The 27528-nt window shown below is 45.9% G+C and overlaps 1 long non-coding RNA gene across 2 annotated transcripts in view; it reads right to left on the reverse strand.

Moving 5' to 3' along the window:
* Positions 1-15291: 15291 nt before the first annotated feature.
* LOC120391300 overlaps positions 15292-27528 on the reverse strand; it is a 36170-nt gene continuing 23933 nt past the window's right edge. Inside the window, exons 4-5 of one of the 2 annotated variants that reach the window (XR_005591258.1) lie at positions 21785-21899; positions 15292-15454 (exon numbers count right to left, since the gene is read on the reverse strand). This is a non-coding gene — a long non-coding RNA (uncharacterized LOC120391300). Of the gene's footprint in view, positions 15455-21328; positions 21547-21784; positions 21900-27528 lie in introns of those variants that run through there. The other variant, XR_005591255.1, reaches the window with a different exon arrangement.

Consider the following 27528-nt stretch of genomic DNA (forward strand, 5'->3'; position numbering starts at 1 on the left):
TATGAATACAGGGGTTGGTTAGTGTCACAGGATAAAAGGGACATCCCTACATACATAAATAAAATGTTCTGAATGTCCCCCACCTCCCACCTCTACCTAACCCAATAGGGGAATGAAAAGCAGATGCCAACTATACCTCCGTTTGTTGTACCACTATCGTTTCTCATCTGAGTAAAACAATGAAAAGTCAACACCTATGTCTTGGTAGCTTGGGATGGGATAGGCACCTTTTAAAAATTTAAACATTGCAAGGAAAAATGCGTATATACACTTACCCAAGGTCCCTTCCCTTTCATCAGGCTCATCCATGCTTGCCTGGTGGGACTGGCTAGTTTGTGGGGCAGTGTCAAATAGGTCCTTGCTTTCAGCATGACTGGAGCCCCCCAGCGCGTCTACCCTTTCCTCTGCCTTGCTTTTCATAGCAGAGGTCTCTGTCTCAGGCTTCTTCAAGATAACCACAGTGGTCTGCATGGTGCTGGTGGAGTCTCTGCCAAGTATGGCATGCAACTTGTAAAAGCAGCAGGTCTGTGGCTCAGCATCAGATCTCTTGTTGGCCTTCCTGGCCTTTTGGTATCCCTGGCAAAGTTCCTTCACTTTCACACAGCACTGCCACTGATCCCTGTCATAGCCCTTCACCTGCATCCCATGTGCAATCTGTTCATAGATGACTATGTTTCTATGGCTGATCCATAGCTGAGCCCACAGGCCCAGAAGATCCAAAACCTCCCGTCTACTCCAAGCAGGGGTGGGTCACGTTTGGCTGGGCAGTTCCGTACAACAAGAGAGAGTTGCTAGGTGTGCTCGCCAAGGTGGGCAATCAGGAACAGGCATTTCAAAAACACCTGAAGGAGCTTAAAGGGGGATGGGTGACTTCCAGTGTCTGTGAGGGGTCATTGTCACAGGGAATGGGGCATCGTGTGACAGCTTCTGGAGGACTGTTAGGGTTGACATAGGCCATCAGTATCTGTATTTGCACTGCATCAGTCCAGGTAGGTCAACTATGACTCCACACCATTCGGGGAAGTAGTTTTACTCTGTCACTGTAACAGGGTGCTTATGTCAACCAGAGACAAATCTGAATGGAGATACATGCACAAATAGGTCAACGCAAGGCAACTTACGTTGGATATAAATATGCACACACTCTGACCAAATAATGGGCTCAGTCCTGCAACCCTTTACTCAGATGAGACTACTTGCATGAGTAAGACCCACTCATGTGAGTAAAGGTTTGCAGGAACAAGAACCCCATCCTACAGGTCTTTAATCGTGTTAATAGTCCCTTTGATGTCAATAGGACTACTCGTGTGAGTAAACATTTCTCACCCAAGTATAGGTTGCAGTCTTGGGTTCCAGAGCTTTAATTTGCATAGTTGTAACGCACGGATAATTATGTTTATTTAAGAGCCCTTTTTGTACAATGAAGGATTAAATTAGCAGAGAATATTTTTAAAAGACTGATGTTGCAATTTGCCTCTTGGTCAAGCTTAAGCATGCTAAGAAATATTTCTTATTTTTTGCAGGAATTTTATAATAAATCAAACCAATTCCCTTTCATAGTGGGGTTGATGAGGTAGTAAACTTACAAAATCTGCAGAAAATATGCTTGTACACTTTGTTAAAGAACCACAAAGAGGTCTGGCATTTAAAATATATGCATAATTTCACCACAATTTCATCGAGATACAAAAAAAGGCTCAAGAAAAGATGGAAGGAATTTTATGGTCCCATCTTGGCCAACCCTCAGTAACTGCTTTAATAGGCTTATAATTATTGTGTTTACTATTTAAAAAATCATTCCAGGTTCCTATCATTTTCATCTGAACATATAACCACCATGATTTTGCTCCTGGCTAATACATGCCATGTTATGCCATTAAAACAGCAAGGGTACAATATGTTTCTTTGTACTTCTCTCTCTTAATTTGCAAAACAGATGCAGTGACTGCACTGGCAGCTCCAGAGCCCTTCCAGCAAAAAACATAAAACTTTGGCAGGTTAATACTAGTTAAGGGCATATGGTTCATTATTCTCTGTGGAAAAGATAGCCATAAATCAGCCAGCTGATTCAGAGCCTTGTAATTAACAGAAAAAACATTTGGCTAAAATTTCATGAGGGTTTTTTTTTTCTTTTTGCACATGGTTTCCAGTCTAACCATTGATTCTAGAAAGAAAGAAAGAAAGAAAGAAAGAAAAATCCCTCATACCACTATGTGAATGATGGAGTAGATTTAGTTGCTAATATCATAAGGATGTCTTTATTTGTTATTGTTTCAAAATGTCTTGTTTTACCCCTTTCTGATTTGACATTAATTTAGAGATGATATAAAATCATTCTGCATGATCATAAATCATAATTTGGGGCAGTCTTTCCTGAATGAAGCCAGATTGTCTTGTACTTTGAAAACCAATCAACAAGGAAGTACGGAACTCTTGAAAAGAAGCAGGGCATGCTGTTGGATACCAGGAAGAGGCTGAATATAGAGAGTAGGCCAAATCTTGACTGAATGTACATACTTCCCACTGACTTTTAAGGAAGTCAGATGTGTGGTTCCAAGGGTGGGATTTGTCCTATTGCCTTAGTAAGGGCCAGTTAGGGAAATTATAAAGCCCTGAAACCCCTCACTGCAAAGGATGCAGAAACATTCTTAGCAGGACAAAAACGTAACTTTTCTGACTCCTATATGGATGTCTGATTGGATGTAAGGCAATGTCCACAAGGGACACTCAGGAAAGTTATGGCAAAACAACTAATCATGTGAAGTCAATGTGTATAAGCTAAGGCACATTAAACACTTGCATGGATTCTCTCATGGGGAAGTAAAGTGGCCTTAGTTCACTGTGAATCCAAGGAGGATTAAGTTACAGTGAACTGAAGCTCATTGACTTCACATCTTTAGTTGATTCAACTTAACTTGCCTGAGGCCAGGTCTACACTACAGACCTATATCTGTATAACTACATTCAGTGGCATCGGAACCGGAGGGAGATATAGCCCTCTCACATTTTGAAAGTGGATGGGCCTGGCCCATCCAATTTTTGCCAGGGCGGACCCTGCCCCCTTCCCTCCTCCTGCAGCCCCATCCCCAGCTTGGCTGGGGGCAGGCTCCCCAGGGGAAGAGGAGAGGCAGGGGTGGGGCCTCGAGGAGGCAGAGATCCCCAGCACCAGACGCCTCCACTTTTAGGAAGGCTCCAACATCCTTGACTACATTGCTTAATGGTGTGAAAAATCCACACTCCTGAGCAACAAAGTTATACTGATCTAATCCCAGGTGTAGACAGCACTATGTCGATGAGAGAGGTTCTCCCATCGACACAGCTACCGCCTGTTGCAAAGGTGGATTAACTACTCCAGCAAGAGAAGCTCCCCCATCAATGTAGTAGAGTCTTCACTGAACCCCTACAGCTGCACATGAAGACAAGCCTTGAGTGTCCCTGTATCATTACCTGTTAGGTTCATTCCCTCTGAGGCACCTGGCATTGGCCACTGTTGGAAGACAGGATACTGGGCTGGATGGACCTTTGGTCTGACCCAGTACGGCCATTCTTATGTTCTTATGTATAGACAAGCACTAGGGCTCTGCTTTGACAGCAGTTGAGCACATTGTACCAGGGGGGTTTGGAGGGCAGGGCAGCCTAGCGGTTGGAGCATTTGATTTCTGACTCCTTGCTTGATGGAGGTGCTTCAGTCTTGAAGGCTGAGGAGGAGATAGGGGGACCCAGGCCACCCACTACACCAGATCCTAGCTCAGAGCCCTGTATAAGTCCACTCCCGAGTAGATGGTCTCACAGCAGGGAGTCTAAATCCACTGCCCTGGGCTACTTCCTATTACTGTTCCTTCTGTTTGGGGAATGGCCTCTGTTGTCCAAGTTGCAGTGGTGGCTTGTCTCTAATAGTGGACCTGGGGTGGTGTCCTCTTGCAGTTCCAGGTTCCTCTGGGAGGGGAAGCTCTGTGTTTGGTGGGGCCAGTACCCCACAAGGTCTCTGTGCTTCAGTCACCTGGTCCTACCTTAGGACAGGTGCTCCTAGGCCTCTTCCTCTGTCTCCTCTGGACAGGAAGATGGTGCTTGCTGCCTCGGCCGGCTGGGTTATCTTTAACCCCTTCTGTGCTGGTGGGCGGTTTCTCTGCTTCATCACACACATGCTTAGCTGTAAACACATGCTTATGTACGTTGCCAAATCAGGGCATGGTGATTCAGGAAGGCATAGTGAATTCTTTTTTTTTCCCCCATTAATATTGCTGCCAACATTTCCCTGAATTTGGCAACCACCAGCATATCACAGCAGAGGGATTTCCTCTAGATGGCACTTGAGCTAGATGCTCCCGGACAGCTTCCAAACCTGCCACTCATTGCATATGCAGCCATATTATTTTGTGCTGGGATTTTACCAGCCCTCATAAATTAATAAACTGATCAATATGTGAATGGGAGTCACGCAAGTAATGCCCAAGCTGCTGCAAGAAGTTGTTTTGGCAATTCCGACTATGACTTTCTTCCCTCTCAGTCCGTACTGAACCTACTCTCCAGAATGGTGCCAGGAGGCCCTTCGAGTGCCAGAAAGATTATCTGTCTAACAAGACATAAAAGTGAGACCCTGACTATTCCTGATAATTAAAGCTTCACTTTCTGTACCTGGATGATGTGTAGTGTAGCCAGTACAGCTCTGATGCGTGCCAAGTTCTATTCCCAGGCGAGAGCTAAGGAAAGCTCTGCTTGCATAATGACTACAAAATCTGTTTGCCATTTGTCATTCTTCTGCGGATTGTGTCTTCCTTTGTGTATGTGCAGTGTCTAGTATAGCAAGAGAATAGCTAAGGTCTCCGGGTGCTACCACAACTCTAATGCATACTAATGATAGTAATTAATAAAAATAACGTTTGCAACTAATAATAATAAAGAATAATAATTAGCCTCTCTCCCAAGTCTTCACACTAAAAGCCCTTCAATGATTAATGATGATTCTGTTATTGCTAACACATTAGATAGTCCTGGGCATATATGCCACGTGAAGGTTGAAAATTTACGTACAAACCATTTTCTTCTAGTGCCGTCCAGAATCACCTCTAGGGCTCTTTTTGGATAACTGCTTTCCCAGCTTTGCCCTCCCATTTTAAGCAGTGGCCCAGATCCTTCATCCTGCTATGACCCCTTGCAATGCACAGTGGCTCACAGGTGCCATAATCCAGTCTTATCTGGCTATGCATGGATTCTGCTGTGAAAGGGAGAACCCAAGGGGAGGCAGAGGCTGACTAGGAACTCTATGCCCCCACACCATGAAGCCGCCAGCATAGGGAGTGGAGCTTGAAGGCACTGTGTTCTGGACCCCGCGGGGCTCTGAGAAGCCTGGAGGCTGCAGTAACTTGTGCCAAGAGCGAAACAGATTCTTAGTGACTCCAGAACTGAGGAACACCAGAAGTGGCATACAGTCTACTTTGCGTTTCCCCCTCTGGACCTGTGTTTAGCACAGCTCAGTTGGGTGAGAGGATCCTGCCCAATATGTGTCTGGATGTACCTTGTTCTCTGTACGAAGTGTCAGCCTAGAAAAATGCAAACTGAATAGCATATTGTAGGTAGTTCCATTGTACTGTGATATTACCTTAATAACTAAAGGTAGAATTCTTGTCTTAAGGAGAATCAATATTATTAGAACTGGTGGAATTATTTGTTGCAACTAAATTATCCAGTAAATGTAATCTTTTCCCCTCTTCATGTAGTATTTGAAAACTCATTCTGATTTCTGAGAATATATTCATTATTCCTAGGTATTCATCCAGTGGCAGAGATAGAACAGCCTATGGGCTGTTCACAAACTGTTTGCTCTGACTATTTGCTGTTTGTTATTTGTGTTGAGTGCCTGGGTTACATAAGTTGTACGCCATGGTGTTGGTTCAGTTTTCTGGTTGGAGAAGGGAATGTGTCACACAGGAAAATAAGGCATGGTGGATAATGAATAGCAAATGTTTATTCCGTGCCCAAATGCCCTTGTTCACATCTGCATGTGGGCATCTGAATGAAGAACAAAATAGCAAAAACCATTCATGTGGATACTAAATGAGGCAAACGTGATCAAGCTGAACAGTCATTTGGAAGCCAAACAAAAGCTCATCAACCCTGGTTTTGCAATATTTCACCAGCTCTGTTGTTCTAAAAAGACAAATCAGCAATTTCCCTTCTGTTTGGTTCAATGCTCTCAAAGTTGATGCTACAGAATGCTGGTTCAGTTCCTCAGCTTGACCAGGAGAGGGTAATAACCTTCCCTAGCTACAGTTCAAAAAATCTGATGCCTGAAAGGGAAGGAGGGAAGAAAGAGCAGGTAGAATGCTCACGAAAATGCTGGGACTAAAAAGGATCCATACTGTGGTGTAAGCTAGGCAAATACCTTAGTGATGGTTCTTTAATACTCAGTGTTTGCATTTTAAACACTTGCCGTAAGTGGCTTGTCATTGTTGCTGTGAGACTAAAGTCTGGCTCTAGCTGTACTGACAGCCCTAGTGGCAGCTCCTCCCTCTCTTTCCCTTTTGGCTGCATCCCCTTCTCATTGTGTCCTGGATTGGCTCCTGGCCACTTAGCACAACATTTTCTTTCAGCGCTCGTGATTACGTTATTTTTCCCATACATTGTTAGCAATTTTTCAGCACTTTATTTTTCTCTCCTAATGTGCCAGCCCTGAAGTTACGAACATACATGAAAAAATAATCATTAAGCACCACAGATTCCAGGGTTTAGCAGGAGCTTATAACCTTCCTATGCTGAGTGCATACATTAGCCATATTGTCAGAAGCTCATTAATTAAAGGAAAGCCAAATCAAGATACTGCTGTTTTTCAGTCTTATTACAGGTACCTAATAATAAACTATCAATTAGATTAGAAATGATTAGACTAGAAATTATCACATGCACTTTGAAAGGGAAATGGCCAATTTAATTCAGACTTCTCAGACTGAAGTTGTTACTTGAAGACTGTATTAGAGTCCTCCTGAAACAGATACTCTATCCCGATTTTTAAAGAAGTATATTCTGAAAAAGAAATTACAATCTAGAAAAAGAATGTATTAAAACAAGTTAAAATACCTACACTTTTAATAAAAAATAGTGAAACGTTTTCATGGTGGAGGTGAATTCATTAATGTTAGAGGAAGACCTTTGTGTCTTGAAGTTATTTCTAATTCACATAATCATCACAGGTCCCAAAAGAAAAAAAAAGATAGTTAAATGATAAATTTGTTAGAGTTTAAATAGATATTGAATGGCGACTATCAAATGAAGCTGGAGTAGCTCCAAGTATTGCAAACCCCAAATGTTCAAAACCCATGAGTCAGGCTCACCAAAAACAATGCAATTGACTTTAAAACCATGAGATTATGTAAAAATAATAGATTTGGTGTTCTTTTTATATGCCTTCTGCTTTTTGAGCTTTCAGGGTGCACTGGGATCACATTTTGAAGCTTTCTGCACAACCACAGGAGCTAGAAACTTACTTTTTCTTTAAGAATGAATGCTGAAATCATCACATATACACTTGACTCCAGGATCTGGGGCTTTAAGGAAAACAATAATTATCAAGAGTCTCATAACAAAATCATGAGAGTAGGCACTACTGTGGCTTCTGCATGCTCTCAGATCCACTTTAAGAAAACTCCAGTATTCCCAAGAATTTCTGGAAACACAACCTGTTCAGTTGCCCGCATCTGGCAGAAGCCTACAGGTTTCAAGGAGCAGATCCTCCAGCTTCGCTGGAAGAGAACTACAGAAGGGCCCAGTCAATCTGTGCTGCTTAAGAAAAGCAATTTGAACACTTCAAACACCCTCCTAAGACAAACTAGAAAATGACGTCAAAGAAGGAGGAGGAAGTGACAGTGCAGTTTGCCTTCATGCCCCTTTGCTTTTAAGACATATGTGCTCTCTCTTACACTGCACACTGTGGATTTTCTATGCATCATGACACTCCCATTCATTAACATGGCTGAGTGTTTCATGTAATCAGAACCTATGCAAAGCCCTCCTAGTTCTGGGCTATGGTACAGAAACAAATCTCTTTGGGTGTGACTCACAGAGGGCTGCCAAGTGTCAGGTATCTCATGGTATAGTCATGCATTTGCACCTTCCCTCTAACCCTGTCACACTGTGTTACTCAGCAAGACTGCAGGGAGGCACCAGGGTTCCCCTGCCCTATCTCTTCCTAGACCTATGGGCAGGGGCAGCTCTAGCCATTTCGCCGCCCCAAGCACAGCGGCACGCCGCGGGGAGGGGGGCACTCTGCCGGTCGCCAGTCCCACGGCTCCGGTGGACCTCCCGCAAGTGTGCCTGCGGATGCTCCACTGAAGCCGCGGGACCAGCAGACACTCTGCAGGCACGCCTGCGGGAGGTCCACCGGAGCCGCCTGCCGCCCTCCCGGCGACTGGCAGAGCGCCCCCCGCGGCGTGCCGCCCCAAGCATGCGCTTGGCGTGCTGGGGCCTGGAGCCACCCCTGCCTATGGGTCAGTGTGGGGCCTGCTGAGCAGGCAGCCAAGCTGCCTCTTTTCCAGTGGCATCACTGCCTCTGCTAGATCCCAGCCAGTGGGAAGATGCAACCACCAAGGTGCTGAAAGAGAATGGTGAGGAGGAGATGGACAGTGGGACATGAGATCAGGCTCCAGTAATGCCCAAAGCACTCCTCCCGCAGCTGCCCCAGGCTCTCCTGAACAATCCTCTCTCTCCCCACTATCTCATTCTCTCTGTTCATCAAATCCTTCCCTCTAATCCCATTCCCTAAAACCCCAAGCTCCACCACTGCCCTCAACCTATCAAAACACCTGCTCCCCACTCACTTCCTAGGTCTCTCATCAATCTGCTACCTTCCCAACCACTCCCATCTCCTACTTCACCCTATTCACCCCCAGGCTGTCCCAGGTAGGGTGACCAGATGTCCCAATTTTATAGGGATAGTCCTGATATGTGGAGCTTTTTCTTATATTGGCACCTATTACCCCCGACCCCCTGTCCCAATTTTTCACACTTGTATCTGGTCACCCTAGTCCCAGGCTACACCTAACCCTTGACTCCATTGACTCCAGTTGCCCCAATAACAGTGCAATTCATTATAATGACCCTAAGGGATCCCTAGTTTTGTGGGAGTGGCAGACGGAAGAGTTTACCTCAGGGAAGCAATCTTCCTAATCCCACCAGGTATTTGTAAACTACCTTCCTTTTTCCTGTGCTGAGCAACTATATGGGTCCCAAGGAACTACAGGAAAGAACGGGAAACATTTCAACTAAATAAAGGAGAATTTTCAACTTAGGGTGATTGGTACATTCCCCAAAGACCAAGTTTCAACAATCAATACCCTAAATGAAATGACAGAATGCAAAGATTCTGTAACAGGTAAACTTTAATTGAGTCATCCTTTCTAGAGCTGGTCAAAATCTATTTGGCTGAAAACTTCTTTTTATTTTTTTGGACAAAAAATGGCTTGTTTTGGAATTAAATTTTTTGCAGTAAAAGATGGTACCCAGTGTTACACACTGACATCCCAATATTCACCACCGTCATGTAATTAGGATCTGTCTTATAGAGAGTATGCCTGTGAGGTGTCATTCTAAAAGTCTTGATCTGCTAGACAGTAATATCCCATTGGATTCTATGTGCTATCGTCATGTGTGAAGTTATGAAGTGTGGCTATGTATGTGTTGCGGAAACATGTCCTAAGGTTGAAAACACCCACAAGCAGCCTTTCAGGTAAGACAGTAAAAAGGCCAAACAATGTCAATGGCTTATTGAGGAAATGCGCACAAGCACAAGGATTTCCCCAGGAACTGTGTACAATAGAAACCTCTCAGAGAAAGCAGTGCACAATGGGAACTGTTTGACCCAGGTCAGAGCAAAAGAGCTTTCCAGCAAGTGGGGAGAAGATATAAAAAGGGGGAAATTACATCATGGGGGGGGGTCCTCACTCTCCCTACAGAAACATACCTGGAAAGACCTCAGGAACAAAGACTGAACTGTGGGAAGTGATAGTCCCAGGCTAGAAGGATTTTTAGCCTGTGTATGAAAACCTGGGAAAGCCAAGGCAACTTGAGCCTTAAGAATCTTCCAGCCTGTTTATCACTCAGGGTGAGAATTTGCTAATGTATATCTTACCTAGCTAGTGTGTTAAGCTCAGTTTGCAGTTTTTGTTTATTTACTAAGGTAATCTGCTTTGATCTGTTGGCTATCCCTTACAATCACTTAAAATTTACCTTTTGTAATTAATACATTTATTTCTTGTTTATAACATAACCCAGTTTGTGCAATTCATATTGGGGGGTGGGGGGAGAAGCTGTGCATATATCTCTAAACATTGAGGGGGAGGGCAAATTGTTATGAGCTTGCGCTGTGCAGATCTTTCTATACAGTGTAAGACAATATTACGTTGGGTTTACTCCCAAAGAGGGGTGCATCTGAGTTCTGGGTGAATCTCCGAGCTGAACCCTCTCACACAGAGCTGACTTCAGTCTGTGTTTGCAGCTGTGTGTGGCCTTACCTGTGTGTGTGTGCTAGTGAAGGCTTGAGGGCCTGGCACAGCATAAACAGAGTGAGCAAGCCAGGTTGGTGGAACGGGTGACCTCAGTGAGACCCCAGCACATCAGGTGGCATTCCGGATTGCGGGGTCCAACCCATCACACCCAGATTGAAGAACTAAAAATGTTACTAGGCCTATAAGATAGCCCAGTCTCTTGCATTTATTGTACATTGCATCTTTCAGACGAGAATCTCAAATGTTCTATGAATGTGATTTTGGATTTTTTGCCAAAGGCAAAACAAAAGAAAACAAAAAAAACCTCTCTGTCCAGCTACTCCCTGCCTGACTCCCTAACTGCACAAAAACAGTAATTCTGTGTGCGCATAAAACATGTTTGGGTGTGTGATTTTGGACACGGAAACTACAGAACTCAACTAAACACAGCATCTATCCAGCCACAAATGTTATGGCTGTCCCTCTCGATCATTTCTTTCACTAAGCCTCTCACCACTAGCCATCTACTTTAAAACATGACACTGTTATTTTAAAGAATTGGAAAAAAAATCAAACATGATATATCAAACAATTTTTAAGAAACAAAGAATAAAATTGGAACTAACAAGATACATGCAAAAGCCAAGTCATTCAATTGTCATGATCTTCTTATGTCTTCTTCCTTTGTCCATTATTGTTTGGCTTAGCTCATAAGCACTCTGAGACAGGGATTACATCTTCTTTAGTGTTGGGGAAGCATGTGTGATGACCAGCCTCTTGGCCAACACACAGCTGTGTAGCTGGGGGCTGCAAGACCTCACATCTGTGAGGAACAGCACAAAGACATCCAGTAACATACACTCACAGTTCTTCTGCTCAAAGGAAGTTCATCCTAAGCATTGCAGGCCTCCAGCAATTCAGATCCCCGCCAAGCCACCACTTATGCATTTTTGATTTGGTTGTCCCCAGTTCAATGTCAGCCAAGATAACAACCATCACATGAGTTGCTAGAGCTTGAACTAAAGTGCCCAGGGCTTGCAGCTAGCACCGCTAACAACTCATATCCTCTGTGGATCAGCACCAGGGGGGACAAAACTCCATCAACACATTCATCAGTGGTTACATATGTGCACCAGTGGTGCTACATAAATCATAAAATTGTTAGCCACAGTCAGTCAGGGAGCCAGGAGACCAATCATGTGACTTACACTGGGTAGCCAGTTATGAAGTTATGAATCCGCAAAACCCATTTTCTAAAATTTAAGCTTATCCACATATAGCAAAAAACAAAAACAAAAACAAAAACCACCACCACAGACACACACAAATAATTCTTGCACATTTCATGAAAGGTTAATAGGCCCCAAACAGTTTTGCCTGAAACTCTTTGCCATCTATTTTCATTTCCATTTTTGAACCTGAAAGCAGCCAAGTTTTGTGTGGTTTCTGCTATTGTTATGAATGGCTCGTATGGCTCTACCAACAGCATTAATAATTGGACTGCCACAGCCATATGACAGTTGCTAACATAAACAAGTAATAAAAATCAAGCTTTGATGCTGAGACTTGACCAGCCCATGTGAATCCAACAGTGTTTGGCACCAAAGAATATTTGAAGAATTTGCATATAATCTGCTTTTTGCAAAGCTTTTGAGAAGGGGCTATTTACACTGTAAGCGTGTTTTTCTTCAAGAGATTATACTCATTCCAAGTCAATTAACTACATTCCAATGAAAACAGGGAGAATTTTAAATAAATTATACATTTTCATAAAGAAGGAGAGAGAATATAATGGAAACTTTGAAATTGTGGTCACTTTTAAAAATCCCTCTGTAAGCAGCTGAAAACATTTTCTCTCCTAAAATACTGACATTTCACCATAGGAGACAGTACAAGGACATTAACATAAAGGGAGGTTTCACTTGTGTTGGTTGCCAGAGTGCCTGTGTTGCTGCTTCATATTATGATTACCATGTTAAAGGGCATTAATTGTGTAGTCCAGTGTCTGTGTGTGTGAGAGAGAGAGACAGAACAATCAGATGCAGAGTGGAAAAAAAAAAAGGCAACACCTTGACAGCCTGCACAACAAAAGAGTGAGAGGTGTGCATATGCCCTCTTCCCAGGAATGAGTATAGGAGTGGAGCTGGTCATAATAACAATGTCTAGAGATGTTTTTCAACTCAAAAGATTCCAAATGCTTTAAAAACTTAGCCTGATACACATACCATCACAATCACTTTACATGTACATAGGCAGCAGGTTTGTATAATTTTTGGTGGGGCCCAAAATGGTGGTGCCCCCCCGCTCCCGCCAGGGGCGGCTCTAGAAATTCCACCGCCCCAAGCAGAATTAATTAGAGAGACTTCATTTTACTCATAGATCCAGTCATGAGCACAAGATTTGGCTTGCGCCGCCCTTCCCCGGTCCCGCGGCCGGGGCAGAAGTGCCTGCGGACAGTCCTGTGGTCCCGCGGCTCCGGTGGAGCATCCGCAGGCATGCCTGCGGGAGCTCCATCCGAGCCACGGGACCAGCGCACCCGCCGCAGTCATGCCTGCGGCAGGTCCGCTCCTCCCGGGGCTCCTGTGGACCTCCCGCAGGCATGACTGTGGAAGGTCCGCCGGAGCCAAATGCCGCCCTGCCAGGACAATGCCGCCCCACGCGCCTGCTTGGTGCGCTGGGGTCTGGAGCCGGCCCTGGCTCCTGCGTTGTAAGCCGATATAAAATGAAGCTACAATGCATCAGTGCCACAAGATTACAAAGGTCAATTAAAAGTGGAAAGTCAGAAGCAGCACTTGCCTAGTTCAATATACAGTATTATATTTTGTTGCACCTGTTGTGATGAAGTGGGAATGTTCTTAATATTTTCTCTGAATACTGTATGGGTGCCTCAGTTTCCCCTGCAAGATGCCAACTGAAGGTGTTGGAGACAAAGATCAGGTGGCCTCCTTGTCCGGAAGAGAGACAGAGGCGGGAGTGTCAGTTTGGAGCTGGCTGGGGAAATGGGGAGAGACCCAGAATTTGGTTCTGGGCTCCCCACCCCCCAAGATGGACCTGACAGAGGGGTTCTGTTTTCTGTACCTACAAGCTCTGTTTAAACTGTGTTCCCGTCATCTAATAAATCTTCTGTTTTACTGTCTGGCTGAGAGTCACATCTGACTGCGGAGTTGGGGTGCAGGGACCTCTGGTTGCCCCAGGACCAGCCTGGGCAGACTCACTTTGGAAAGTGCATGACGTGGAAGGGCATGCTGAATGCTCCGAGGTCAGACCCAGGAAGGTGTAAGCTTCTTGCCCTGGAGACAGTCTGCTCCGAGAGAGGAGGCTCCCCCAGAGTCCTGACTGGCTTTGTATGGAGTTGTTCTAAAGCATCACAGCATCCCCTTCCACACCGTGCACTTCCCAGAAGTCCGCACAGGCACTGACACTCCCTCCTCCGGCCTTTGTCTCTTTTCCAGGCATTAGGAGGCCACCCGATCTCTCTGTTCTCCAACACCTTCAGTTGGCACATTGCAGGGGAAACTGATTTGGGAGAAATGAAGTAAAGGGAGGAGCTGCCCAAACCGAGCTTGAGCACACCTGAATTTTGAAGTGTTCAAATCTGGAAGGCAGGTGCTGGGGGTGGGAGAGGGCTGTGGGCTCCATGGGGGAGCATGGCAGAAACTGTCTGGAGCTGCACGGAGCCAGATACGCTGGTCTGAGTGGCACAGTAAGCGGTTTGGGGGTTGGAGAAGGGGTAGGGAGTTCGGGGCAGTCAGGGGACAAGGAGCAGGGGTTGGATTTGGGGACAAGGAGCAGGGGTTGGATGGGGCAGAGGTTCGAAGGGGCAGTCAGGGGACAGGCAGCAATTGGATAGGCATGGGAGTCCAGAAGGTTTATCAGGGGACAGGTAGAGGGGTTCTGGGGGAAGTTTGGTGGGGTCTCAGGAGGGGGCAGTTGGGGACAAGGAGAAGGGAGGCTTAAATAGGGGCTGGGGTCCCAAGGGGCAGTTAGGGGCAGGGGTCTCGGGAGGGGGTAATCGGGGGATAAGGACCAGTGGTGCTTAGATAGGGGGTGGGAGTCCTGGGGGGCAGTTGGGGCAAGGGTCTGGGGAGGGGGCAATCAGCGGCCAGGGGCTGGGATTTAAAAGGCTCTGGGCTCCCCGCGCTTGCAGGCAGCCCAGAGCCCTCTGACTCCCGGCCGCGGCTGGGATTTAAAAGGGGCGAAACCTAGCTCCAACTATTGGTGGAGCAGAGCCCCTGACTGTAAATAGCCCCAGGAGCCCATATAAGTCGGCGCCCATGCATGTGAAGAGAGCTGCTTAACAGCACACCTAGCGATATACATAACAGTTTAGGTCAGGAAGTGTACAGGAATACTGTATCCTGATATTTTTTTCATTTCATTTGGCTAACAGGATACTCATACTGAACACAGTTATATTTCCATACCTATCCAATTGCATTTGTACAAAGAAGCATATCTTAAGAGTTAGATCCTGCAAGTCATTCAGCACTTCTGCAAGCCTGAGTGCCCTTAATCCCTACATTGCACTGCATTCAGCACCTTGCAGGAGCTCCCAGCACTGTGCAAGATCAACCCCAGCAAAAGAAAATGAGAAATAAACTTTTGCATGACATTTAGGATCCACATTAAAGCAGATCTGGCAGAATCTTATAACTGATGGTTCCTGTTTGTAGTTTGAAAAAAAAAACTGATGTACAAAGTGGCTTTGGAAATCAACCCCTGGGTATGGTTAGCAGCTATGCACAGCAAATCAGCACTTTGCATTTATACCAGTTACAGAATATGCTGTCAGTTCTTCAGAAGTCGCAATAACTTGGGGCAAATTCTATCCTTGCTTGCCTGCATCCAATTATCTAACTTTGACGCAAACGGTTTGTGTGTATGCAAGAACAAAGTTCATAACATTTCTCACACTCCTCGTCCTTTGGTAAATCAACAGACCATGAGTCATAGTCCAACCTGACTTTTGTAGAATGATCCTCAAAAAAAAAAAAAAAAAGCCATTACTCATTTGTTTTAGATCAGAACCCAGAGCAATGTGTTCTATGCAGACATATAGGAAACACCTCCCAAAAGAAAGTAATACTGTTGTTATTCATTATGTTTACTGCGGTAGCACCTAGGGACTCCAATGGGGGAACACGGCGCCATTGTGCTAAGCACTGTATAACCCAACAATGCAAAGATGGCCCCTCCCCAGAGAACTCACAATCTGGGATTGCTCAAACTCTTTCATTGTATGGGTTTCCCAACACACAGAAAAATTCCAGTGACCTCCGAGCTCCTGAATGTTTGAAAATAACTGGAGTGTCACTTGGGTGAGCCGAGTACAGCTTCTGCTGCATTAGTCAGAGGGAGGCTTTCACCGGGTTCAGATGGCGGAGCTGCTGCCGCTGCCTCTGGATCACACAGGTCCTGACTCTTACCTCAACTGTGGTGACTACACAGCAAGCTCACATACTGCATGAGAAACTCCACTAACTGCCAGCACCTGCTCTAATGTCTGACAGATGTCATGGCCAATTTTAAATTACACGGAAAAAAAAGCCACATACCCTAAGAGCAACCAGGGCTTTCAGCTTTTTGAACTCTGTACATTTTATCCATATGAAAATAAAGGGAAACCTGCACTCTGGACCACTTTCAGCAAACAATCCTCTCATCTTCCGAACATTTTAAAGTATCTCTGGGGTTTTGAGCACAATTAAGTTTCACTGTTGGCTATTGTGGCCTTTTTTGGAATGAGCAATTAGCCAGTATTCAGCGCTTCACTGGGTTGTTTCCGTTAGGAGGAGAAATGGATGTTACGTGTCAGGTATTGGGTATTTCTTTGGTACAATCCTGTTTATTTACAAAGAATGCACACCAAGTCCTGTTTCCAGAGACAGCCAGCCTATGTGCTGTGTTGAAAGGTAGAAAGGGAACAGAATTTTTCACTTACAGTACCCACCCAGCCACTCCTTGCGTTTATAGCTTCATCTCATCCCTAACTGGAATTTCAGTTGGTCAGTTCAAAGTAATGGGTTTGCAGTAGAAATTCTGCAAAAATCATCCCTACAGAGAACATTAGTGACTAATCAAAAATGGCATCAGCACCGCTACGCAGTGACTTTCTGTTTGAGAGCTGGTTATGCTTCTATGGTAAAACAATGCCACTTCCACCTGGTTTCGCACAAAGGTGGCGTTCCAAATGAAATGCATTATATAGTACCCTGTTGTCCCCTGAAATCAGGTCCGGCTCTGGCTTTTTTGCTGCCCCAAGCAAAAAAAAAAAAAACCTGCGCAGGGGCCGGAGCGGCGAAGGGGTGGGAGGGAACAAACCTGCCAGCCAGGGGAAACAGCAAAGGAGGGGGGGCTCCTCCGCGCCGCCGCCCCCTACAGGGTGGCAGGAGCAGCAAACCAAAAAGAAAAAAACCTGCAGGGGTGGCAGAAGCGGCAAAGAGCAAAAAGAAAAAAAAAGGATTGGACGGAATGCCGCCCCCTTGGAATCTGCCGCCCCAAGCACCAGCTTGCTCAGCTGGTGCCTGGAGCCGGCCCTGCCTGAAATAGCAATTTTGAAACATTTCAGACCCGGTGACACATTACTGAGTTATTATTACTGTTTATACAACTCCATCTATGTGTATGGAACTTTATAAAAAACATAAACAGGATAGAGCCCTACCCTGAGAACCTTAACATCTAAATGAAGCCTAACACCAAATGAAGATGAACAGCAATGTGGGGCTGAGGAAGTGGTATAAAGATCATTTGATATAAACATGGTATCTGGAAAAAAAGGTCATTTGCACATTTTTCAGTTGATACTTTGAAATGTATTTTCTGCCTGAAAAGCTCCTTCATGACCATTTTGGTTTTATTTGCATTGAACCATTTGCTTCATCCATTTCTCCTAAGAGACTGGAGGACTGTCATGACTTCCCTGCAATTTTATTTTAAGCAGATTTTCATCATATTTCAGTGTTCAAAATATTAGCAACATACCACTCAGGCCACACTGATGGGTCTGGAGCCCAACAAACACAAACACTTGAAAGACACTTGGGAAGCAATCATCCCTTTTTTGAATACTAACCCTCTTCCAAGGGGACACATTACACTCTCATATATTCCTAGGGACCTATTCTGGTTTCTCTTATCCAGCTGTATGGATGCAGAGGGGAAAAAGGTAGAAAGAGCTTTTCCTTCCTCTGGCACTTTTGCACAGCAGACACCCAGAATCTGGCTGCTTATTTACCCTGAGTGCAAGAGATGAGGGGATTCACAATGCTGTTAGTGAAGCTAGACACTCAAATGGACATCTTGAAGTATGGACAAGGCTGGGCTATCTGCTTCCCACTACTTACACATGCACGCGCACACACACACAGGCCAGTGCTGAAAGAAGTACACAACACCTTTTAAAAGAAGATGTCACATCTGCAGCAGCTTTGGAGGCATTCTGCATACAACTATCCTCGACAGGTAGACTGTCCTCAGCCACTGTTGATGGTGCACTCCATCGCCACTATCCCCCACCTTTCACAAGGCTGGGACTTCCAAAACTGCTGGAAGTTGATGCTAGACAAATTCAGACTGGGCCATATATAAAATAATAAGGATAAACAGAAATATCAAATTGCTAATCATTTCATGAGCACTGTCCATCACGTGCACTGAATAAGATTGGAGTTCTTTAGAAAAAAAATAGTATCTGATCTTTAAAGCTGTATCATAATGCATATGCACTAGGGGGCTGAATTTAGGATGCAACAGCAACCTTGATTCTGGAATTTCCTAACTTTTGAGTCCCTGACTTTGCAACCTTAATGTTCTTTTAATGTAGGATTTTTAATATAAATTTCCTACTTTTTTTAAAATGTAGAAAACAATAATTCCACCATGTGGAACCATCTTGACAGCGACAAGGGTCATCAGAAGCATTGGGCTCTTCAGATCCACAGCACAGTCCTCTGCCACTTGAACTAATAGAGTATTTGGTAGCAGTACAACATTATTATCCTCTATGCAGACCTGCTGCTAGATGGGACCATTGTGATCAGTTAGTCTGACCACTTACATACTACAGGCCATAGAACTTCCCCAAAATTACTCCTAGAGTGTGTCTTTTAGAAAAACATCTGGTCTTGAATGGAGACACACACTTTGCCAATGGGTTTCACAGCTATTTACTAGACAGCAAAGAAATGTTGATACAATGTTGATACAAAACTGGTTCAATTCCAGGTTCTATAAGGCAGCGTTCTCTAATGGCTACAGATCCTTCTGTTCCATGCCCCCAGCCTGTTTCTTCTCCTCCTATTCCCCTACGGCTCCTGCTCTTTTCTTTTCCTCTGCTGCTATCCCCCTGGTTCCCACTTGAGATCCCTGCTCTCTACTCCTTCTCCTGGTTCTTGTCCATGTCTCCCCCTCTCTTCTGTCCTCCTGGTTCTGCCCTCCTTCCATCTTGTTTCTATTTACCCCATCTTCTGCCTTCTGCTCCTTCCCTCCCCCTCCCTGCCCTTCTCCCTGTTCGTCTTCCTGGCCCCTACTATTAAACACTCTCTCTCTCTGCCAAGCTTCTATTACCCTCACCAGTTCCTGTCCCTGCCCCCAACTTATGTCTCTTCCCTCTCTCCTAGGGCTGCCACCTCTGAGACACAGAAAAAAACTGCTACTGGACACACAGTCCCACCAACAAAAAGTGTCTGAGCATCAACTACAGTTAATTATGACAAACATGTTTTAGAGAACCATTTTACACCTTTTATTCTGATGTTATTTTATCATTTTCTTCTCTTACCCTAACACAGCATCAGCGTGGACTACAAGGGTGTGAATTATATAGCACCCTAATGTGGAAGAAAAGAGCACATAACATCTTTTCACAGGCAAGGCAGAAGAATAACCTGTCAGGCTGGTTAAAAGATGGCCAGGTGGCAACCTACTCTCTCTCTGCCCCACTCAAGTCAAGCCAGGCAAGTTCCTGCTACTCCTCCCCATCCTCATTGCCTGGGCCCCAGCAGAAGGACCTATAAGAGCACAGGAGAAACAGTCTCCCTACTCTTAGTTCTGGTGACTGATGCAACAGTAACCTTCCTCCCCCTTCCCCACAGCCAAGAACAGCCATTCAGGGAAAGTCCTGTTCAGCCTCTGCAATCCTGGGATAGATCATGCTGAGTCACTCTGGGTGGATGGCACCTGTGCAGTCTAATTAGAAGTAAGAACTATGAGGGGATGGTGCATGCTCAGTGTGCACGGAATCTGGAGATTTTAGCTGCCAAACTCTAACAGGTCTCTACTGAGCATGTGTGAAAGGAGATGTTTCAGAGGCTTACAACTTGACCAAATGTGAGTGAATTTTCAAAGGGACAGGAAAAGACACATGCCTGATGCCAGGGCAACCCCACTCCCAAATATCAAATTCATGTAGTGCTAGAGTGTCTCCAAAAAATGGTAGTAAGAATTTTTTAAGTTTTAAATTTTAAATTCTATTCTCACAAATAGCTGAACCATTTCAACTTAAACGTCCCCCCCCCCCGAAAAAAAAATCATCCTGTGGTGGACAGCCAGCAGGAAAAATTTCAGCCCCAAACCAGTTTAAGTTTGGCAATGTTACAAGCAACTGAAAACAGGGTCTGATAATGGGAAGTGTTGGACAATCCTAACTAAAGTCAGTGCTATCAGCCCTGTGTGTTATACAGCTTGTACAACATGGATGAAATCTACCTGTATGCAGCAGGCCAGTGTAAAGACTATGCACCACTTACATCCTACTTCAGCCCCATTTGGAGGGCTTATGCGGGACTTATATGGTGCATAGGCTTTGTCCTGACTCTCTTCAGAGGGGTGAATTTGATCCTGAATGCATACATACAGTACAATCAAATAAATTACATATAGGCAGAACTAAGGAAATTAAGAATTCTGTGTTCACTTCAGGGTTCGCATGGTGTATCATATATAAGGCAGGGCTCACAGATTAGAATGATGAGGATAAACAGACACTGAATAGCAACCTAAATCAATGAGCACCATGCATCCTGTGCACTGAATGAAGCAGGGGTCCTGTGAAAAAAAATAGTATGTGATCGTGTAATTAAAGACTATCATCATGTAGAAGAGGGCTGCATTAAGGTTGCATAGGCAATCTGAATTCTGGCATTTCTGAGCTTTTTGTTATTTTATATATATTACAAAAAATGTTTAAAAATTAAGGCTGCCAAGTCAAGCACTCAAAAGCTCAGAAATATATATACACACACACACACACACACACACAGTACAATATAGAGTACATCAGTGAATCATAATCCCATTGTAAGCATCAGTTTTAGGAAATGCCCAAAGCAAGCAAGGTGTATGCAGAACAGTACATAGCAGGTAGCTAATGGAAATTTACTGGGCTGAGCAGACAAGATATGCTTGAATGACCTCTGGGAAAAGGATGGCTGCAGGTTGTTTAAAAACAGATGCTTCGGAAAGGAACTTCAAAAGTTTATTTAATGACAGTTTCAATTAGCAGTTATCATTGTATCTGATTGTGGAAATGCACATGGACCAGGGCCACCCCTTGAAAAGAGCCACCCCAAGCACATGCTTGGAATGCTGGTGCCTAGAGCTGGCCCAGGCATGGATGCATGTATTGGTTTACACACACTTATATACACATTCCATTGGCCTGGAAGGAACTGAAAAAAATAGTACAAGCTCTTAAAGACTGAGAATCCTAGAACATCAACAATTCAAAATCTATGTGTGACTCACAATCTTTTATTGTAGGCTATTTGTACTAACCATTCAGTACTCCTGTTTTTTTTACACAAGGCACATTGTTATTTCTTCTTCAAAAAAGCCATAAATAACTTGTCATTCGTTACCAAAACATTTTTGCCATTGAGTTCATTTGTAAGAAAGAGTAAATACATAACATGTTGATTTCCCAGCATCTCAAAAGCTCCATAGTTCATTGTTCTAGAGAATAGAAGTATTATTCCAAAACTGTTGGTTTCCATAACATCACAAGGTTTTTGGTTTGATTTTGTTTTTTAAGAGGCTCACTCTGCTTTGAAAACAACATCCATCTCTGTTCCTTTAAAAGCAACACAATGAAACTAGGACAGAAAGCCAAACTTGAAGAAGGTTGCATTTATACAAATTATACAATAAAAGCCATATTGTATGCCACTGGAGAAATGAGTGCCGAAAGACCTATTTGTCATCTGGTCCGTCCCTATGTCAGTGCAGGATTGCACCCTACACTATATTCTCAAGTGCTTTGTCCAGTCTCATTTTAATTGACTAAAACTAATGGGACTTCCACCACTTACCTTGTAAAAGTATAGCTGTATTGTTTATGCTATGAATGTGTTCTGCACGGTAGGATGAAAAAACTGAGTCAGTCCCATTCTTCTGCTGTGACTCAAAGAGGGCCCCATCCTGCACCTGTTTGAAGTCAACAGGAGTTTTGCCATTGATTTCAATATATTCATAGCCATAGAGTTTAACCCTCGCAGGGGCCATTCTGATCATCTAGTCAGACATCCTACATAATATACAGAATTTAACCACACGATTCCCTCATCAAGCTCATAACTCCTGGTTGAGCTAGAGCATCTCTCTTTTAGAAAGACATCCATTCTTGATTTAAAGAATGCCAGTGATAGAGAATATACCACATCCCTAAGAAAACTATACCAATGGTTACAAGTATCAGGGGATAGCCATGTTAGTCTGTATCCACAAAAACAACAAGGAGTCCGGTGGCACCTTAAAGACTAACAGATTTTATAGCAAATGGTTAATTACTCTCAGGGTAAAAAATATGTCTTATTTCTAGTCTGAACTTGTCCAACTTCAGCTTCCACCCACTGGATCTTGTTATGCTTTTGTCTGCTAGATTAAAGATTTCTCTCTACTATCAGAAACCTTTTATCTAGGTAGGTACTTACAGAGTGTGATCTAGCCACCTCATTAGTGTTTCTTTGTTAAGCTAAGTACATTGAGACTCTTTAGTGTTTCACCATAAGGCAGGTTTTCCAGACCTCTAATCAGTCTTGCAGATCTGTCCTGAACCATGTTCAATATGTCAACCTCCCTTTCAAAGTGTGGACACCAGAACTGAACACAGCATTCCAGTAATAGCCTCATTAACGCTGTACAGAGTAGTAACAACACTGCACCACTTCTAGTCGATAGTCCCCCTCTTATACATCAAGGATTGCATTGTTCTCTTAGCCACCACATCGCGTTGCAAACACTTATTCAGTTAATTATCCAACATGACCCCTACATCTTTTTCTGAGGCCTGGTCTACACTAAGAGTTTATGTCGAATTTAGCAGCGTTAATTCGATTTAACCGTGCAACCGTCCACATCAGGAAGCTAATTAGTTCGACCTAGAGGGCTCTTTAGTTCGAATTCGGTACTCCATCCCGACGAGGGGAGTAGCGCTAAATTCGACATGGCTATGTCGAGTTAGCCTATGTGTGGACGGAAATCGACCTTAGTAGCTCCGGGAGCTATCCCACAGTGCACCACTGTGTTGACGCTCCGAGCTCAGATGTTCTGATCAGCCATACAGGAAAAGCCCCGGGAAAATTTGAATTCCTTTTCCTGTCTGGCCAGTTTGAATCTCAATTCCTGGTTGGACACCGGGGCGAGCTCAGCAGCACCGGCAACGATGCAGAGCTCTCTGGGAGAGGGGTCCATGCAATCTCAGAGTAGAAAGAGGGCCCCAGCATGGACTGACCGGGAAGTCTTGGATCTGATCGCTGTGTAGGGCGATGAGTCTGTGCTTTCGGAGCTGTGCTCCAAAAAACAGAATGCAAAGACCTACGAGAAGGTCTCCAAAGCCATGGCACTCAGAGGATACAGCCGGGATGCAACGCAGTGCCGCGTGAAAATAAAGGACCTGAGACAAGGCTATCAAAAAATCAAAGCGGCAACCGGACGCTCCGGAGCCCAGCCCCAGACATGCCGCTTCTACGAGGCACTGCATGCCATTCTCGGTGCGTCTGCCACCACTGCCCCACCAGTGACCGTGGACTCTGAGGATGGGATAGTGTCGACGGGCAGTTTCTCGGCGATGTTCGCCGATGGGGAAGATGAGGAAGGGTTTGTGGAGGACGGGGCAGGCAACAACGCTTACAATACTGCTTTCCCCGACAGCCAGGATCTCTTCATCAGCCTCACAGAGATCCCCTACCAACCCTCCCCGGCCGTTAACCCGGACTCCAAATCAGGGGAAGGATCAGTCGGTAAGTGCTATAAACATGTAAACATTTATTTTTTTAAAAACAGGAATAAAAACTATATGAAAAGAAGGTCAATGTATATAGAGATCGAACAGAAATCCTCTTGGGAGAGTTCCACGAAGCTCTCGTAGAGGTACTCGAAAAGCCTCCGCAGGAGGTTCCTGGGGAGAGGTGCCTTATTGGGTGCTCCGTGGAAGCACACTCTTCCGCGCCAGGTTATCCTCACGTACAGTGGGAGCATTGCCTCGACGAGCATGGCAGCATAGGGCCCTGGTCTGTGCAGGGTTTCACGCAGCATGCGCTCTCTGTCTCTCTTAGTGACCCGCCTCAGGGTGATCTCGCTCGGCGACTGCTGCATCTAATTAGGGGAATTAGTGTAATGTTACTATTGGGAATGCTTCATTTTTCCTTTGCATAACAATAAGCGTCGTTTAACAGCCACGTGGTGGAGGCTGCAGAGGGGAAGCATACAGGGATCTTTCCCGGGGACAGCCGCGAGGGGGTGGAATAGGGTCAGAGTTTATGCTTTCCAGATTGCCTGCAGCAGGAGGGCACTGCTATACATTAACTTTTAAGCAGCCTAAAGTTTATGGCTTACCAGGCCTGGCTGCTACACGGATTCTGCTGTCCTGCCCCGCTTGTCTGATCTCCAGTGCAAGACCCCAGGCAATGAAAGCAAATGCCGAAAATTGGAACTTGTCCTGAGAGCGCATGAGATTAGGTGCCCTGTATGGTCTTGTTCACAGAAACTGAGTAGACTGTGTTCAGTGTTCGCAAAAATGTATCTTTGCAAGGAAATCACTTCCTTTTTCCCATCACACAGCTGCGGCTGTTTCCCGACCTGTCCCGGCATCCCCCTCACAGAGGCTGGCGCAGATTAGGCGGCAAAAGAAAAAGACTCGGGACGAGATGTTCGCTGAACTGATGGCCTGCTCCAGAGCCGAGGCGGCCCAGCAGAGCCAGTGGAGGGAGACCCTCTCTCAGCAGCAGCACTCACACAGCGAACGGGAGGACAGGTGGCGGCAGGAAGACCAGCAGGCGACTCAAATGCTGCTTGGCCTAATGAGGGAGCAAACGGACACGCTCCGGCGCCTTGTGGATGTTCTGCAGGACCGCAGGCAGGAGGAGAGAGCCCCCCTGCACTGTTTCTGCAACCGCCCTCCTCCGCCACAAAATCCTGTCCCCCCTCACCCAAAATAACAAGAAGGAGGGGCGCTCGGGGCCGTGAAAACTGTCACTCCACCCCAGCAGAGCGCTCATGTACCAAACAGCTCTCATTCCCTAAAGTATGAGAATTGCTTCCCTTCCTGGCTCACCCAATCCCAAATCCCAGTTTCATCCCCCAACTGTGTAGTTGAGTATTTAAAATAGTTTGCTGTTAATTACTGTTTCCGTCATGTTTCTTTGCAGAAGATTTTGTGTGAAGGGGGGGAAGGGGTTTGTTAATTGCATAGGACAGCCACCATTACCAGGGTACAGACATGAGGGCAGAATCAACAGCAGGTCACACACAGAGTGCAGTCACTAGGCACCCGGGTCAGTCTGGGAGGTGTATGCTGCCCCAGGTCAGTCTGGGAGGTGTATGCTGCCCCAGGGTCCGAGCGCCTGGCATCCACAAATGGCAAGGCAGGCTGCCCTTACCATGCCCTTCCACCCTAGCCATGAGCCTCTCCGATGCCCTGAGCCCCAGCCAGAGCCATCATCCCCCTACACCTACTCACCCTTCCCACACACCCCTCACCCCTTCCTGCAAACCCACCCCTTCCTGCACACCCTCCTGTAACCATCCTCCCCCCAGAGACCGCTGTAGGAGCAGGAGCCTGTCAGTCCTCGAGTGTAGAAGCGGTCTGTACATCACTGCACACCGTACCCACCACAGTCTGCGTCCCTGTTTGAACCCTTTAACGCGAATTCGTTAGTAAAAAAAACTGTTAATTAACAATGTTCCAATAACTTTATTTTTAAACGTCTGTTGGAAGGGGGGAAACCTGGTGAACGGGGTATGTAACCGCTGAAAAAAGTCAATAGTAACTGAAACAGGGGCAGGTTCAGCTTCTCTGTAAAGAGACTGGACAGTCATAGGTTACCCTGCTCGCTGAGGAACCTAGCTTTCAAAGCCTCCCGGATGCACAGCGCTTCCCGCTGGGCTCTTCTAATCGCACGGGTGTCTGGCTGAGTGTAATCAGCAGCCAGGCGATTTGCCTCAACCTCCCATCCCGCCATAAAGGTCTCCCCTTTGCTCTCACAGAGATTGTGGAGCACACAGCAAGCTGCAATAACAATGGGGATATTGGTTTCGCTAAGATCCGAGCGAGTCAGTAAGCTCCTCCATCTCCCCTTGAGATGTCCGAAAGCACACTCCACCACCATTCTGCACTTGCTCAGCCGGTAGTTGAAGAGTTCTTTGTCACTGTCCAGGGCGCCTGTATAGGGCTTCATGAGCCAGGGCATTAGCGGGTAGGCTGGGTCCCCGAGGATCACTGTAGGCATCTCCACATCCCCAACACTTACTTTGTGGTCCGGGAAGAAACTACCTTCCTGCAGGCGTCTAAACAGACAAGAGTTCCTGAAAACACGCGCGTCATGAACCTTGCCCGGCCACCCGACATAGATGTTGGTAAAACGTCCCCTATGGTCCACCAGTGCTTGCAGCACCATTGAAAAGTAGCCCTTTCGGTTAATATACTGGCTGGCCTGGTGGGCCGGTCCCAGGATAGGGATGTGAGTCCCATCTATAGCCCCACCGCAGTTTGGGAATCCCATCGCGGCGAAGCCATCTATGACGACCTGGACGTTTCCCAGGGTCACTACCTTTGAGAGCAGTAGGTCAACGATTGCGTGGGCTAGTTGCATCACAGCAACCCCCACGGTAGATTTGCCCACGCCAAAGTGGTTCGCTACTGACTGGTAGCTGTCTGGCGTTGCAAGTTTCCAGAGGGCTATGGCCACTCGCTTCTGCACACTCAGGGCTGCTCGCATCCGGGTGTCCTGGCGCTTCAGGGCAGGGGACAGCAAGTCACACAGTTCAAGGAAAGTGCCCTTACGCATCCTGAAGTTTTGCAGCCACTGTGATTCATCCCAGACCTGCAGCACTATGCGGTCCCACCAGTCCGTGCTTGTTTCCCGGGCCCAGAATCGCCGTTCCACAGCATGAACGTGACCCATTGCCACCATGATCTCAGCGGCGCGGGATCCCGTGCTTTGTGAGAGGTCTGTGCCACTCTGACACTTCATGCCCTCACCGCGCTGCCGGAGCCTCCTAGCCCGATTTCTCAGCAGCTGACTGTGGAAGAGGTGGACGATAAGATGCGAGGAGTTGACAACGGCCATAAGTGCAGCGATGATCGCAGCGGGCTCCATGCTCGCAGTGCTGTGGCGTCCGCGCTGTCACTGACCAGAAAAGTGCGCTAACAGATTTCCCGCCGGCGCTTTCAGGGAGGGAGGGCGGGAGTGACGGTTGAATGACGACAGTTACCCAAAACCACCCTCGACACATTTTTCCCCCAGCAGGCATTGGGGGCTCTACCCAGCATTCCAATGGGAAGCGGGGACTGCGGGAACTGTGGGATAGCTGCCCAGAATGCACCGCTTCCAATGTCGACGCTTGCCCCGTTACTGTGGACTCACAAACTCGAATTAGTGTCCTTAGTGTGGATACACAAATTCGACTTCATAAGGTCGAATCCACAAATTCGACCTAAGTTAAATCGAACTACTCTTGTAGTGTAGACATACCCTGAGACGCAGCATTCCAGAATCCTCCATCCAAGCAGTATGACCTACATTCTAAGTTTCTAGATGTGAGACTTTTCATTTAT

The sequence above is a fragment of the Mauremys reevesii genome, linkage group 1 (assembly GCF_016161935.1).
Source record: "Mauremys reevesii isolate NIE-2019 linkage group 1, ASM1616193v1, whole genome shotgun sequence".
In the NCBI taxonomy this organism is placed as follows: domain Eukaryota; kingdom Metazoa; phylum Chordata; order Testudines; family Geoemydidae; genus Mauremys; species Mauremys reevesii.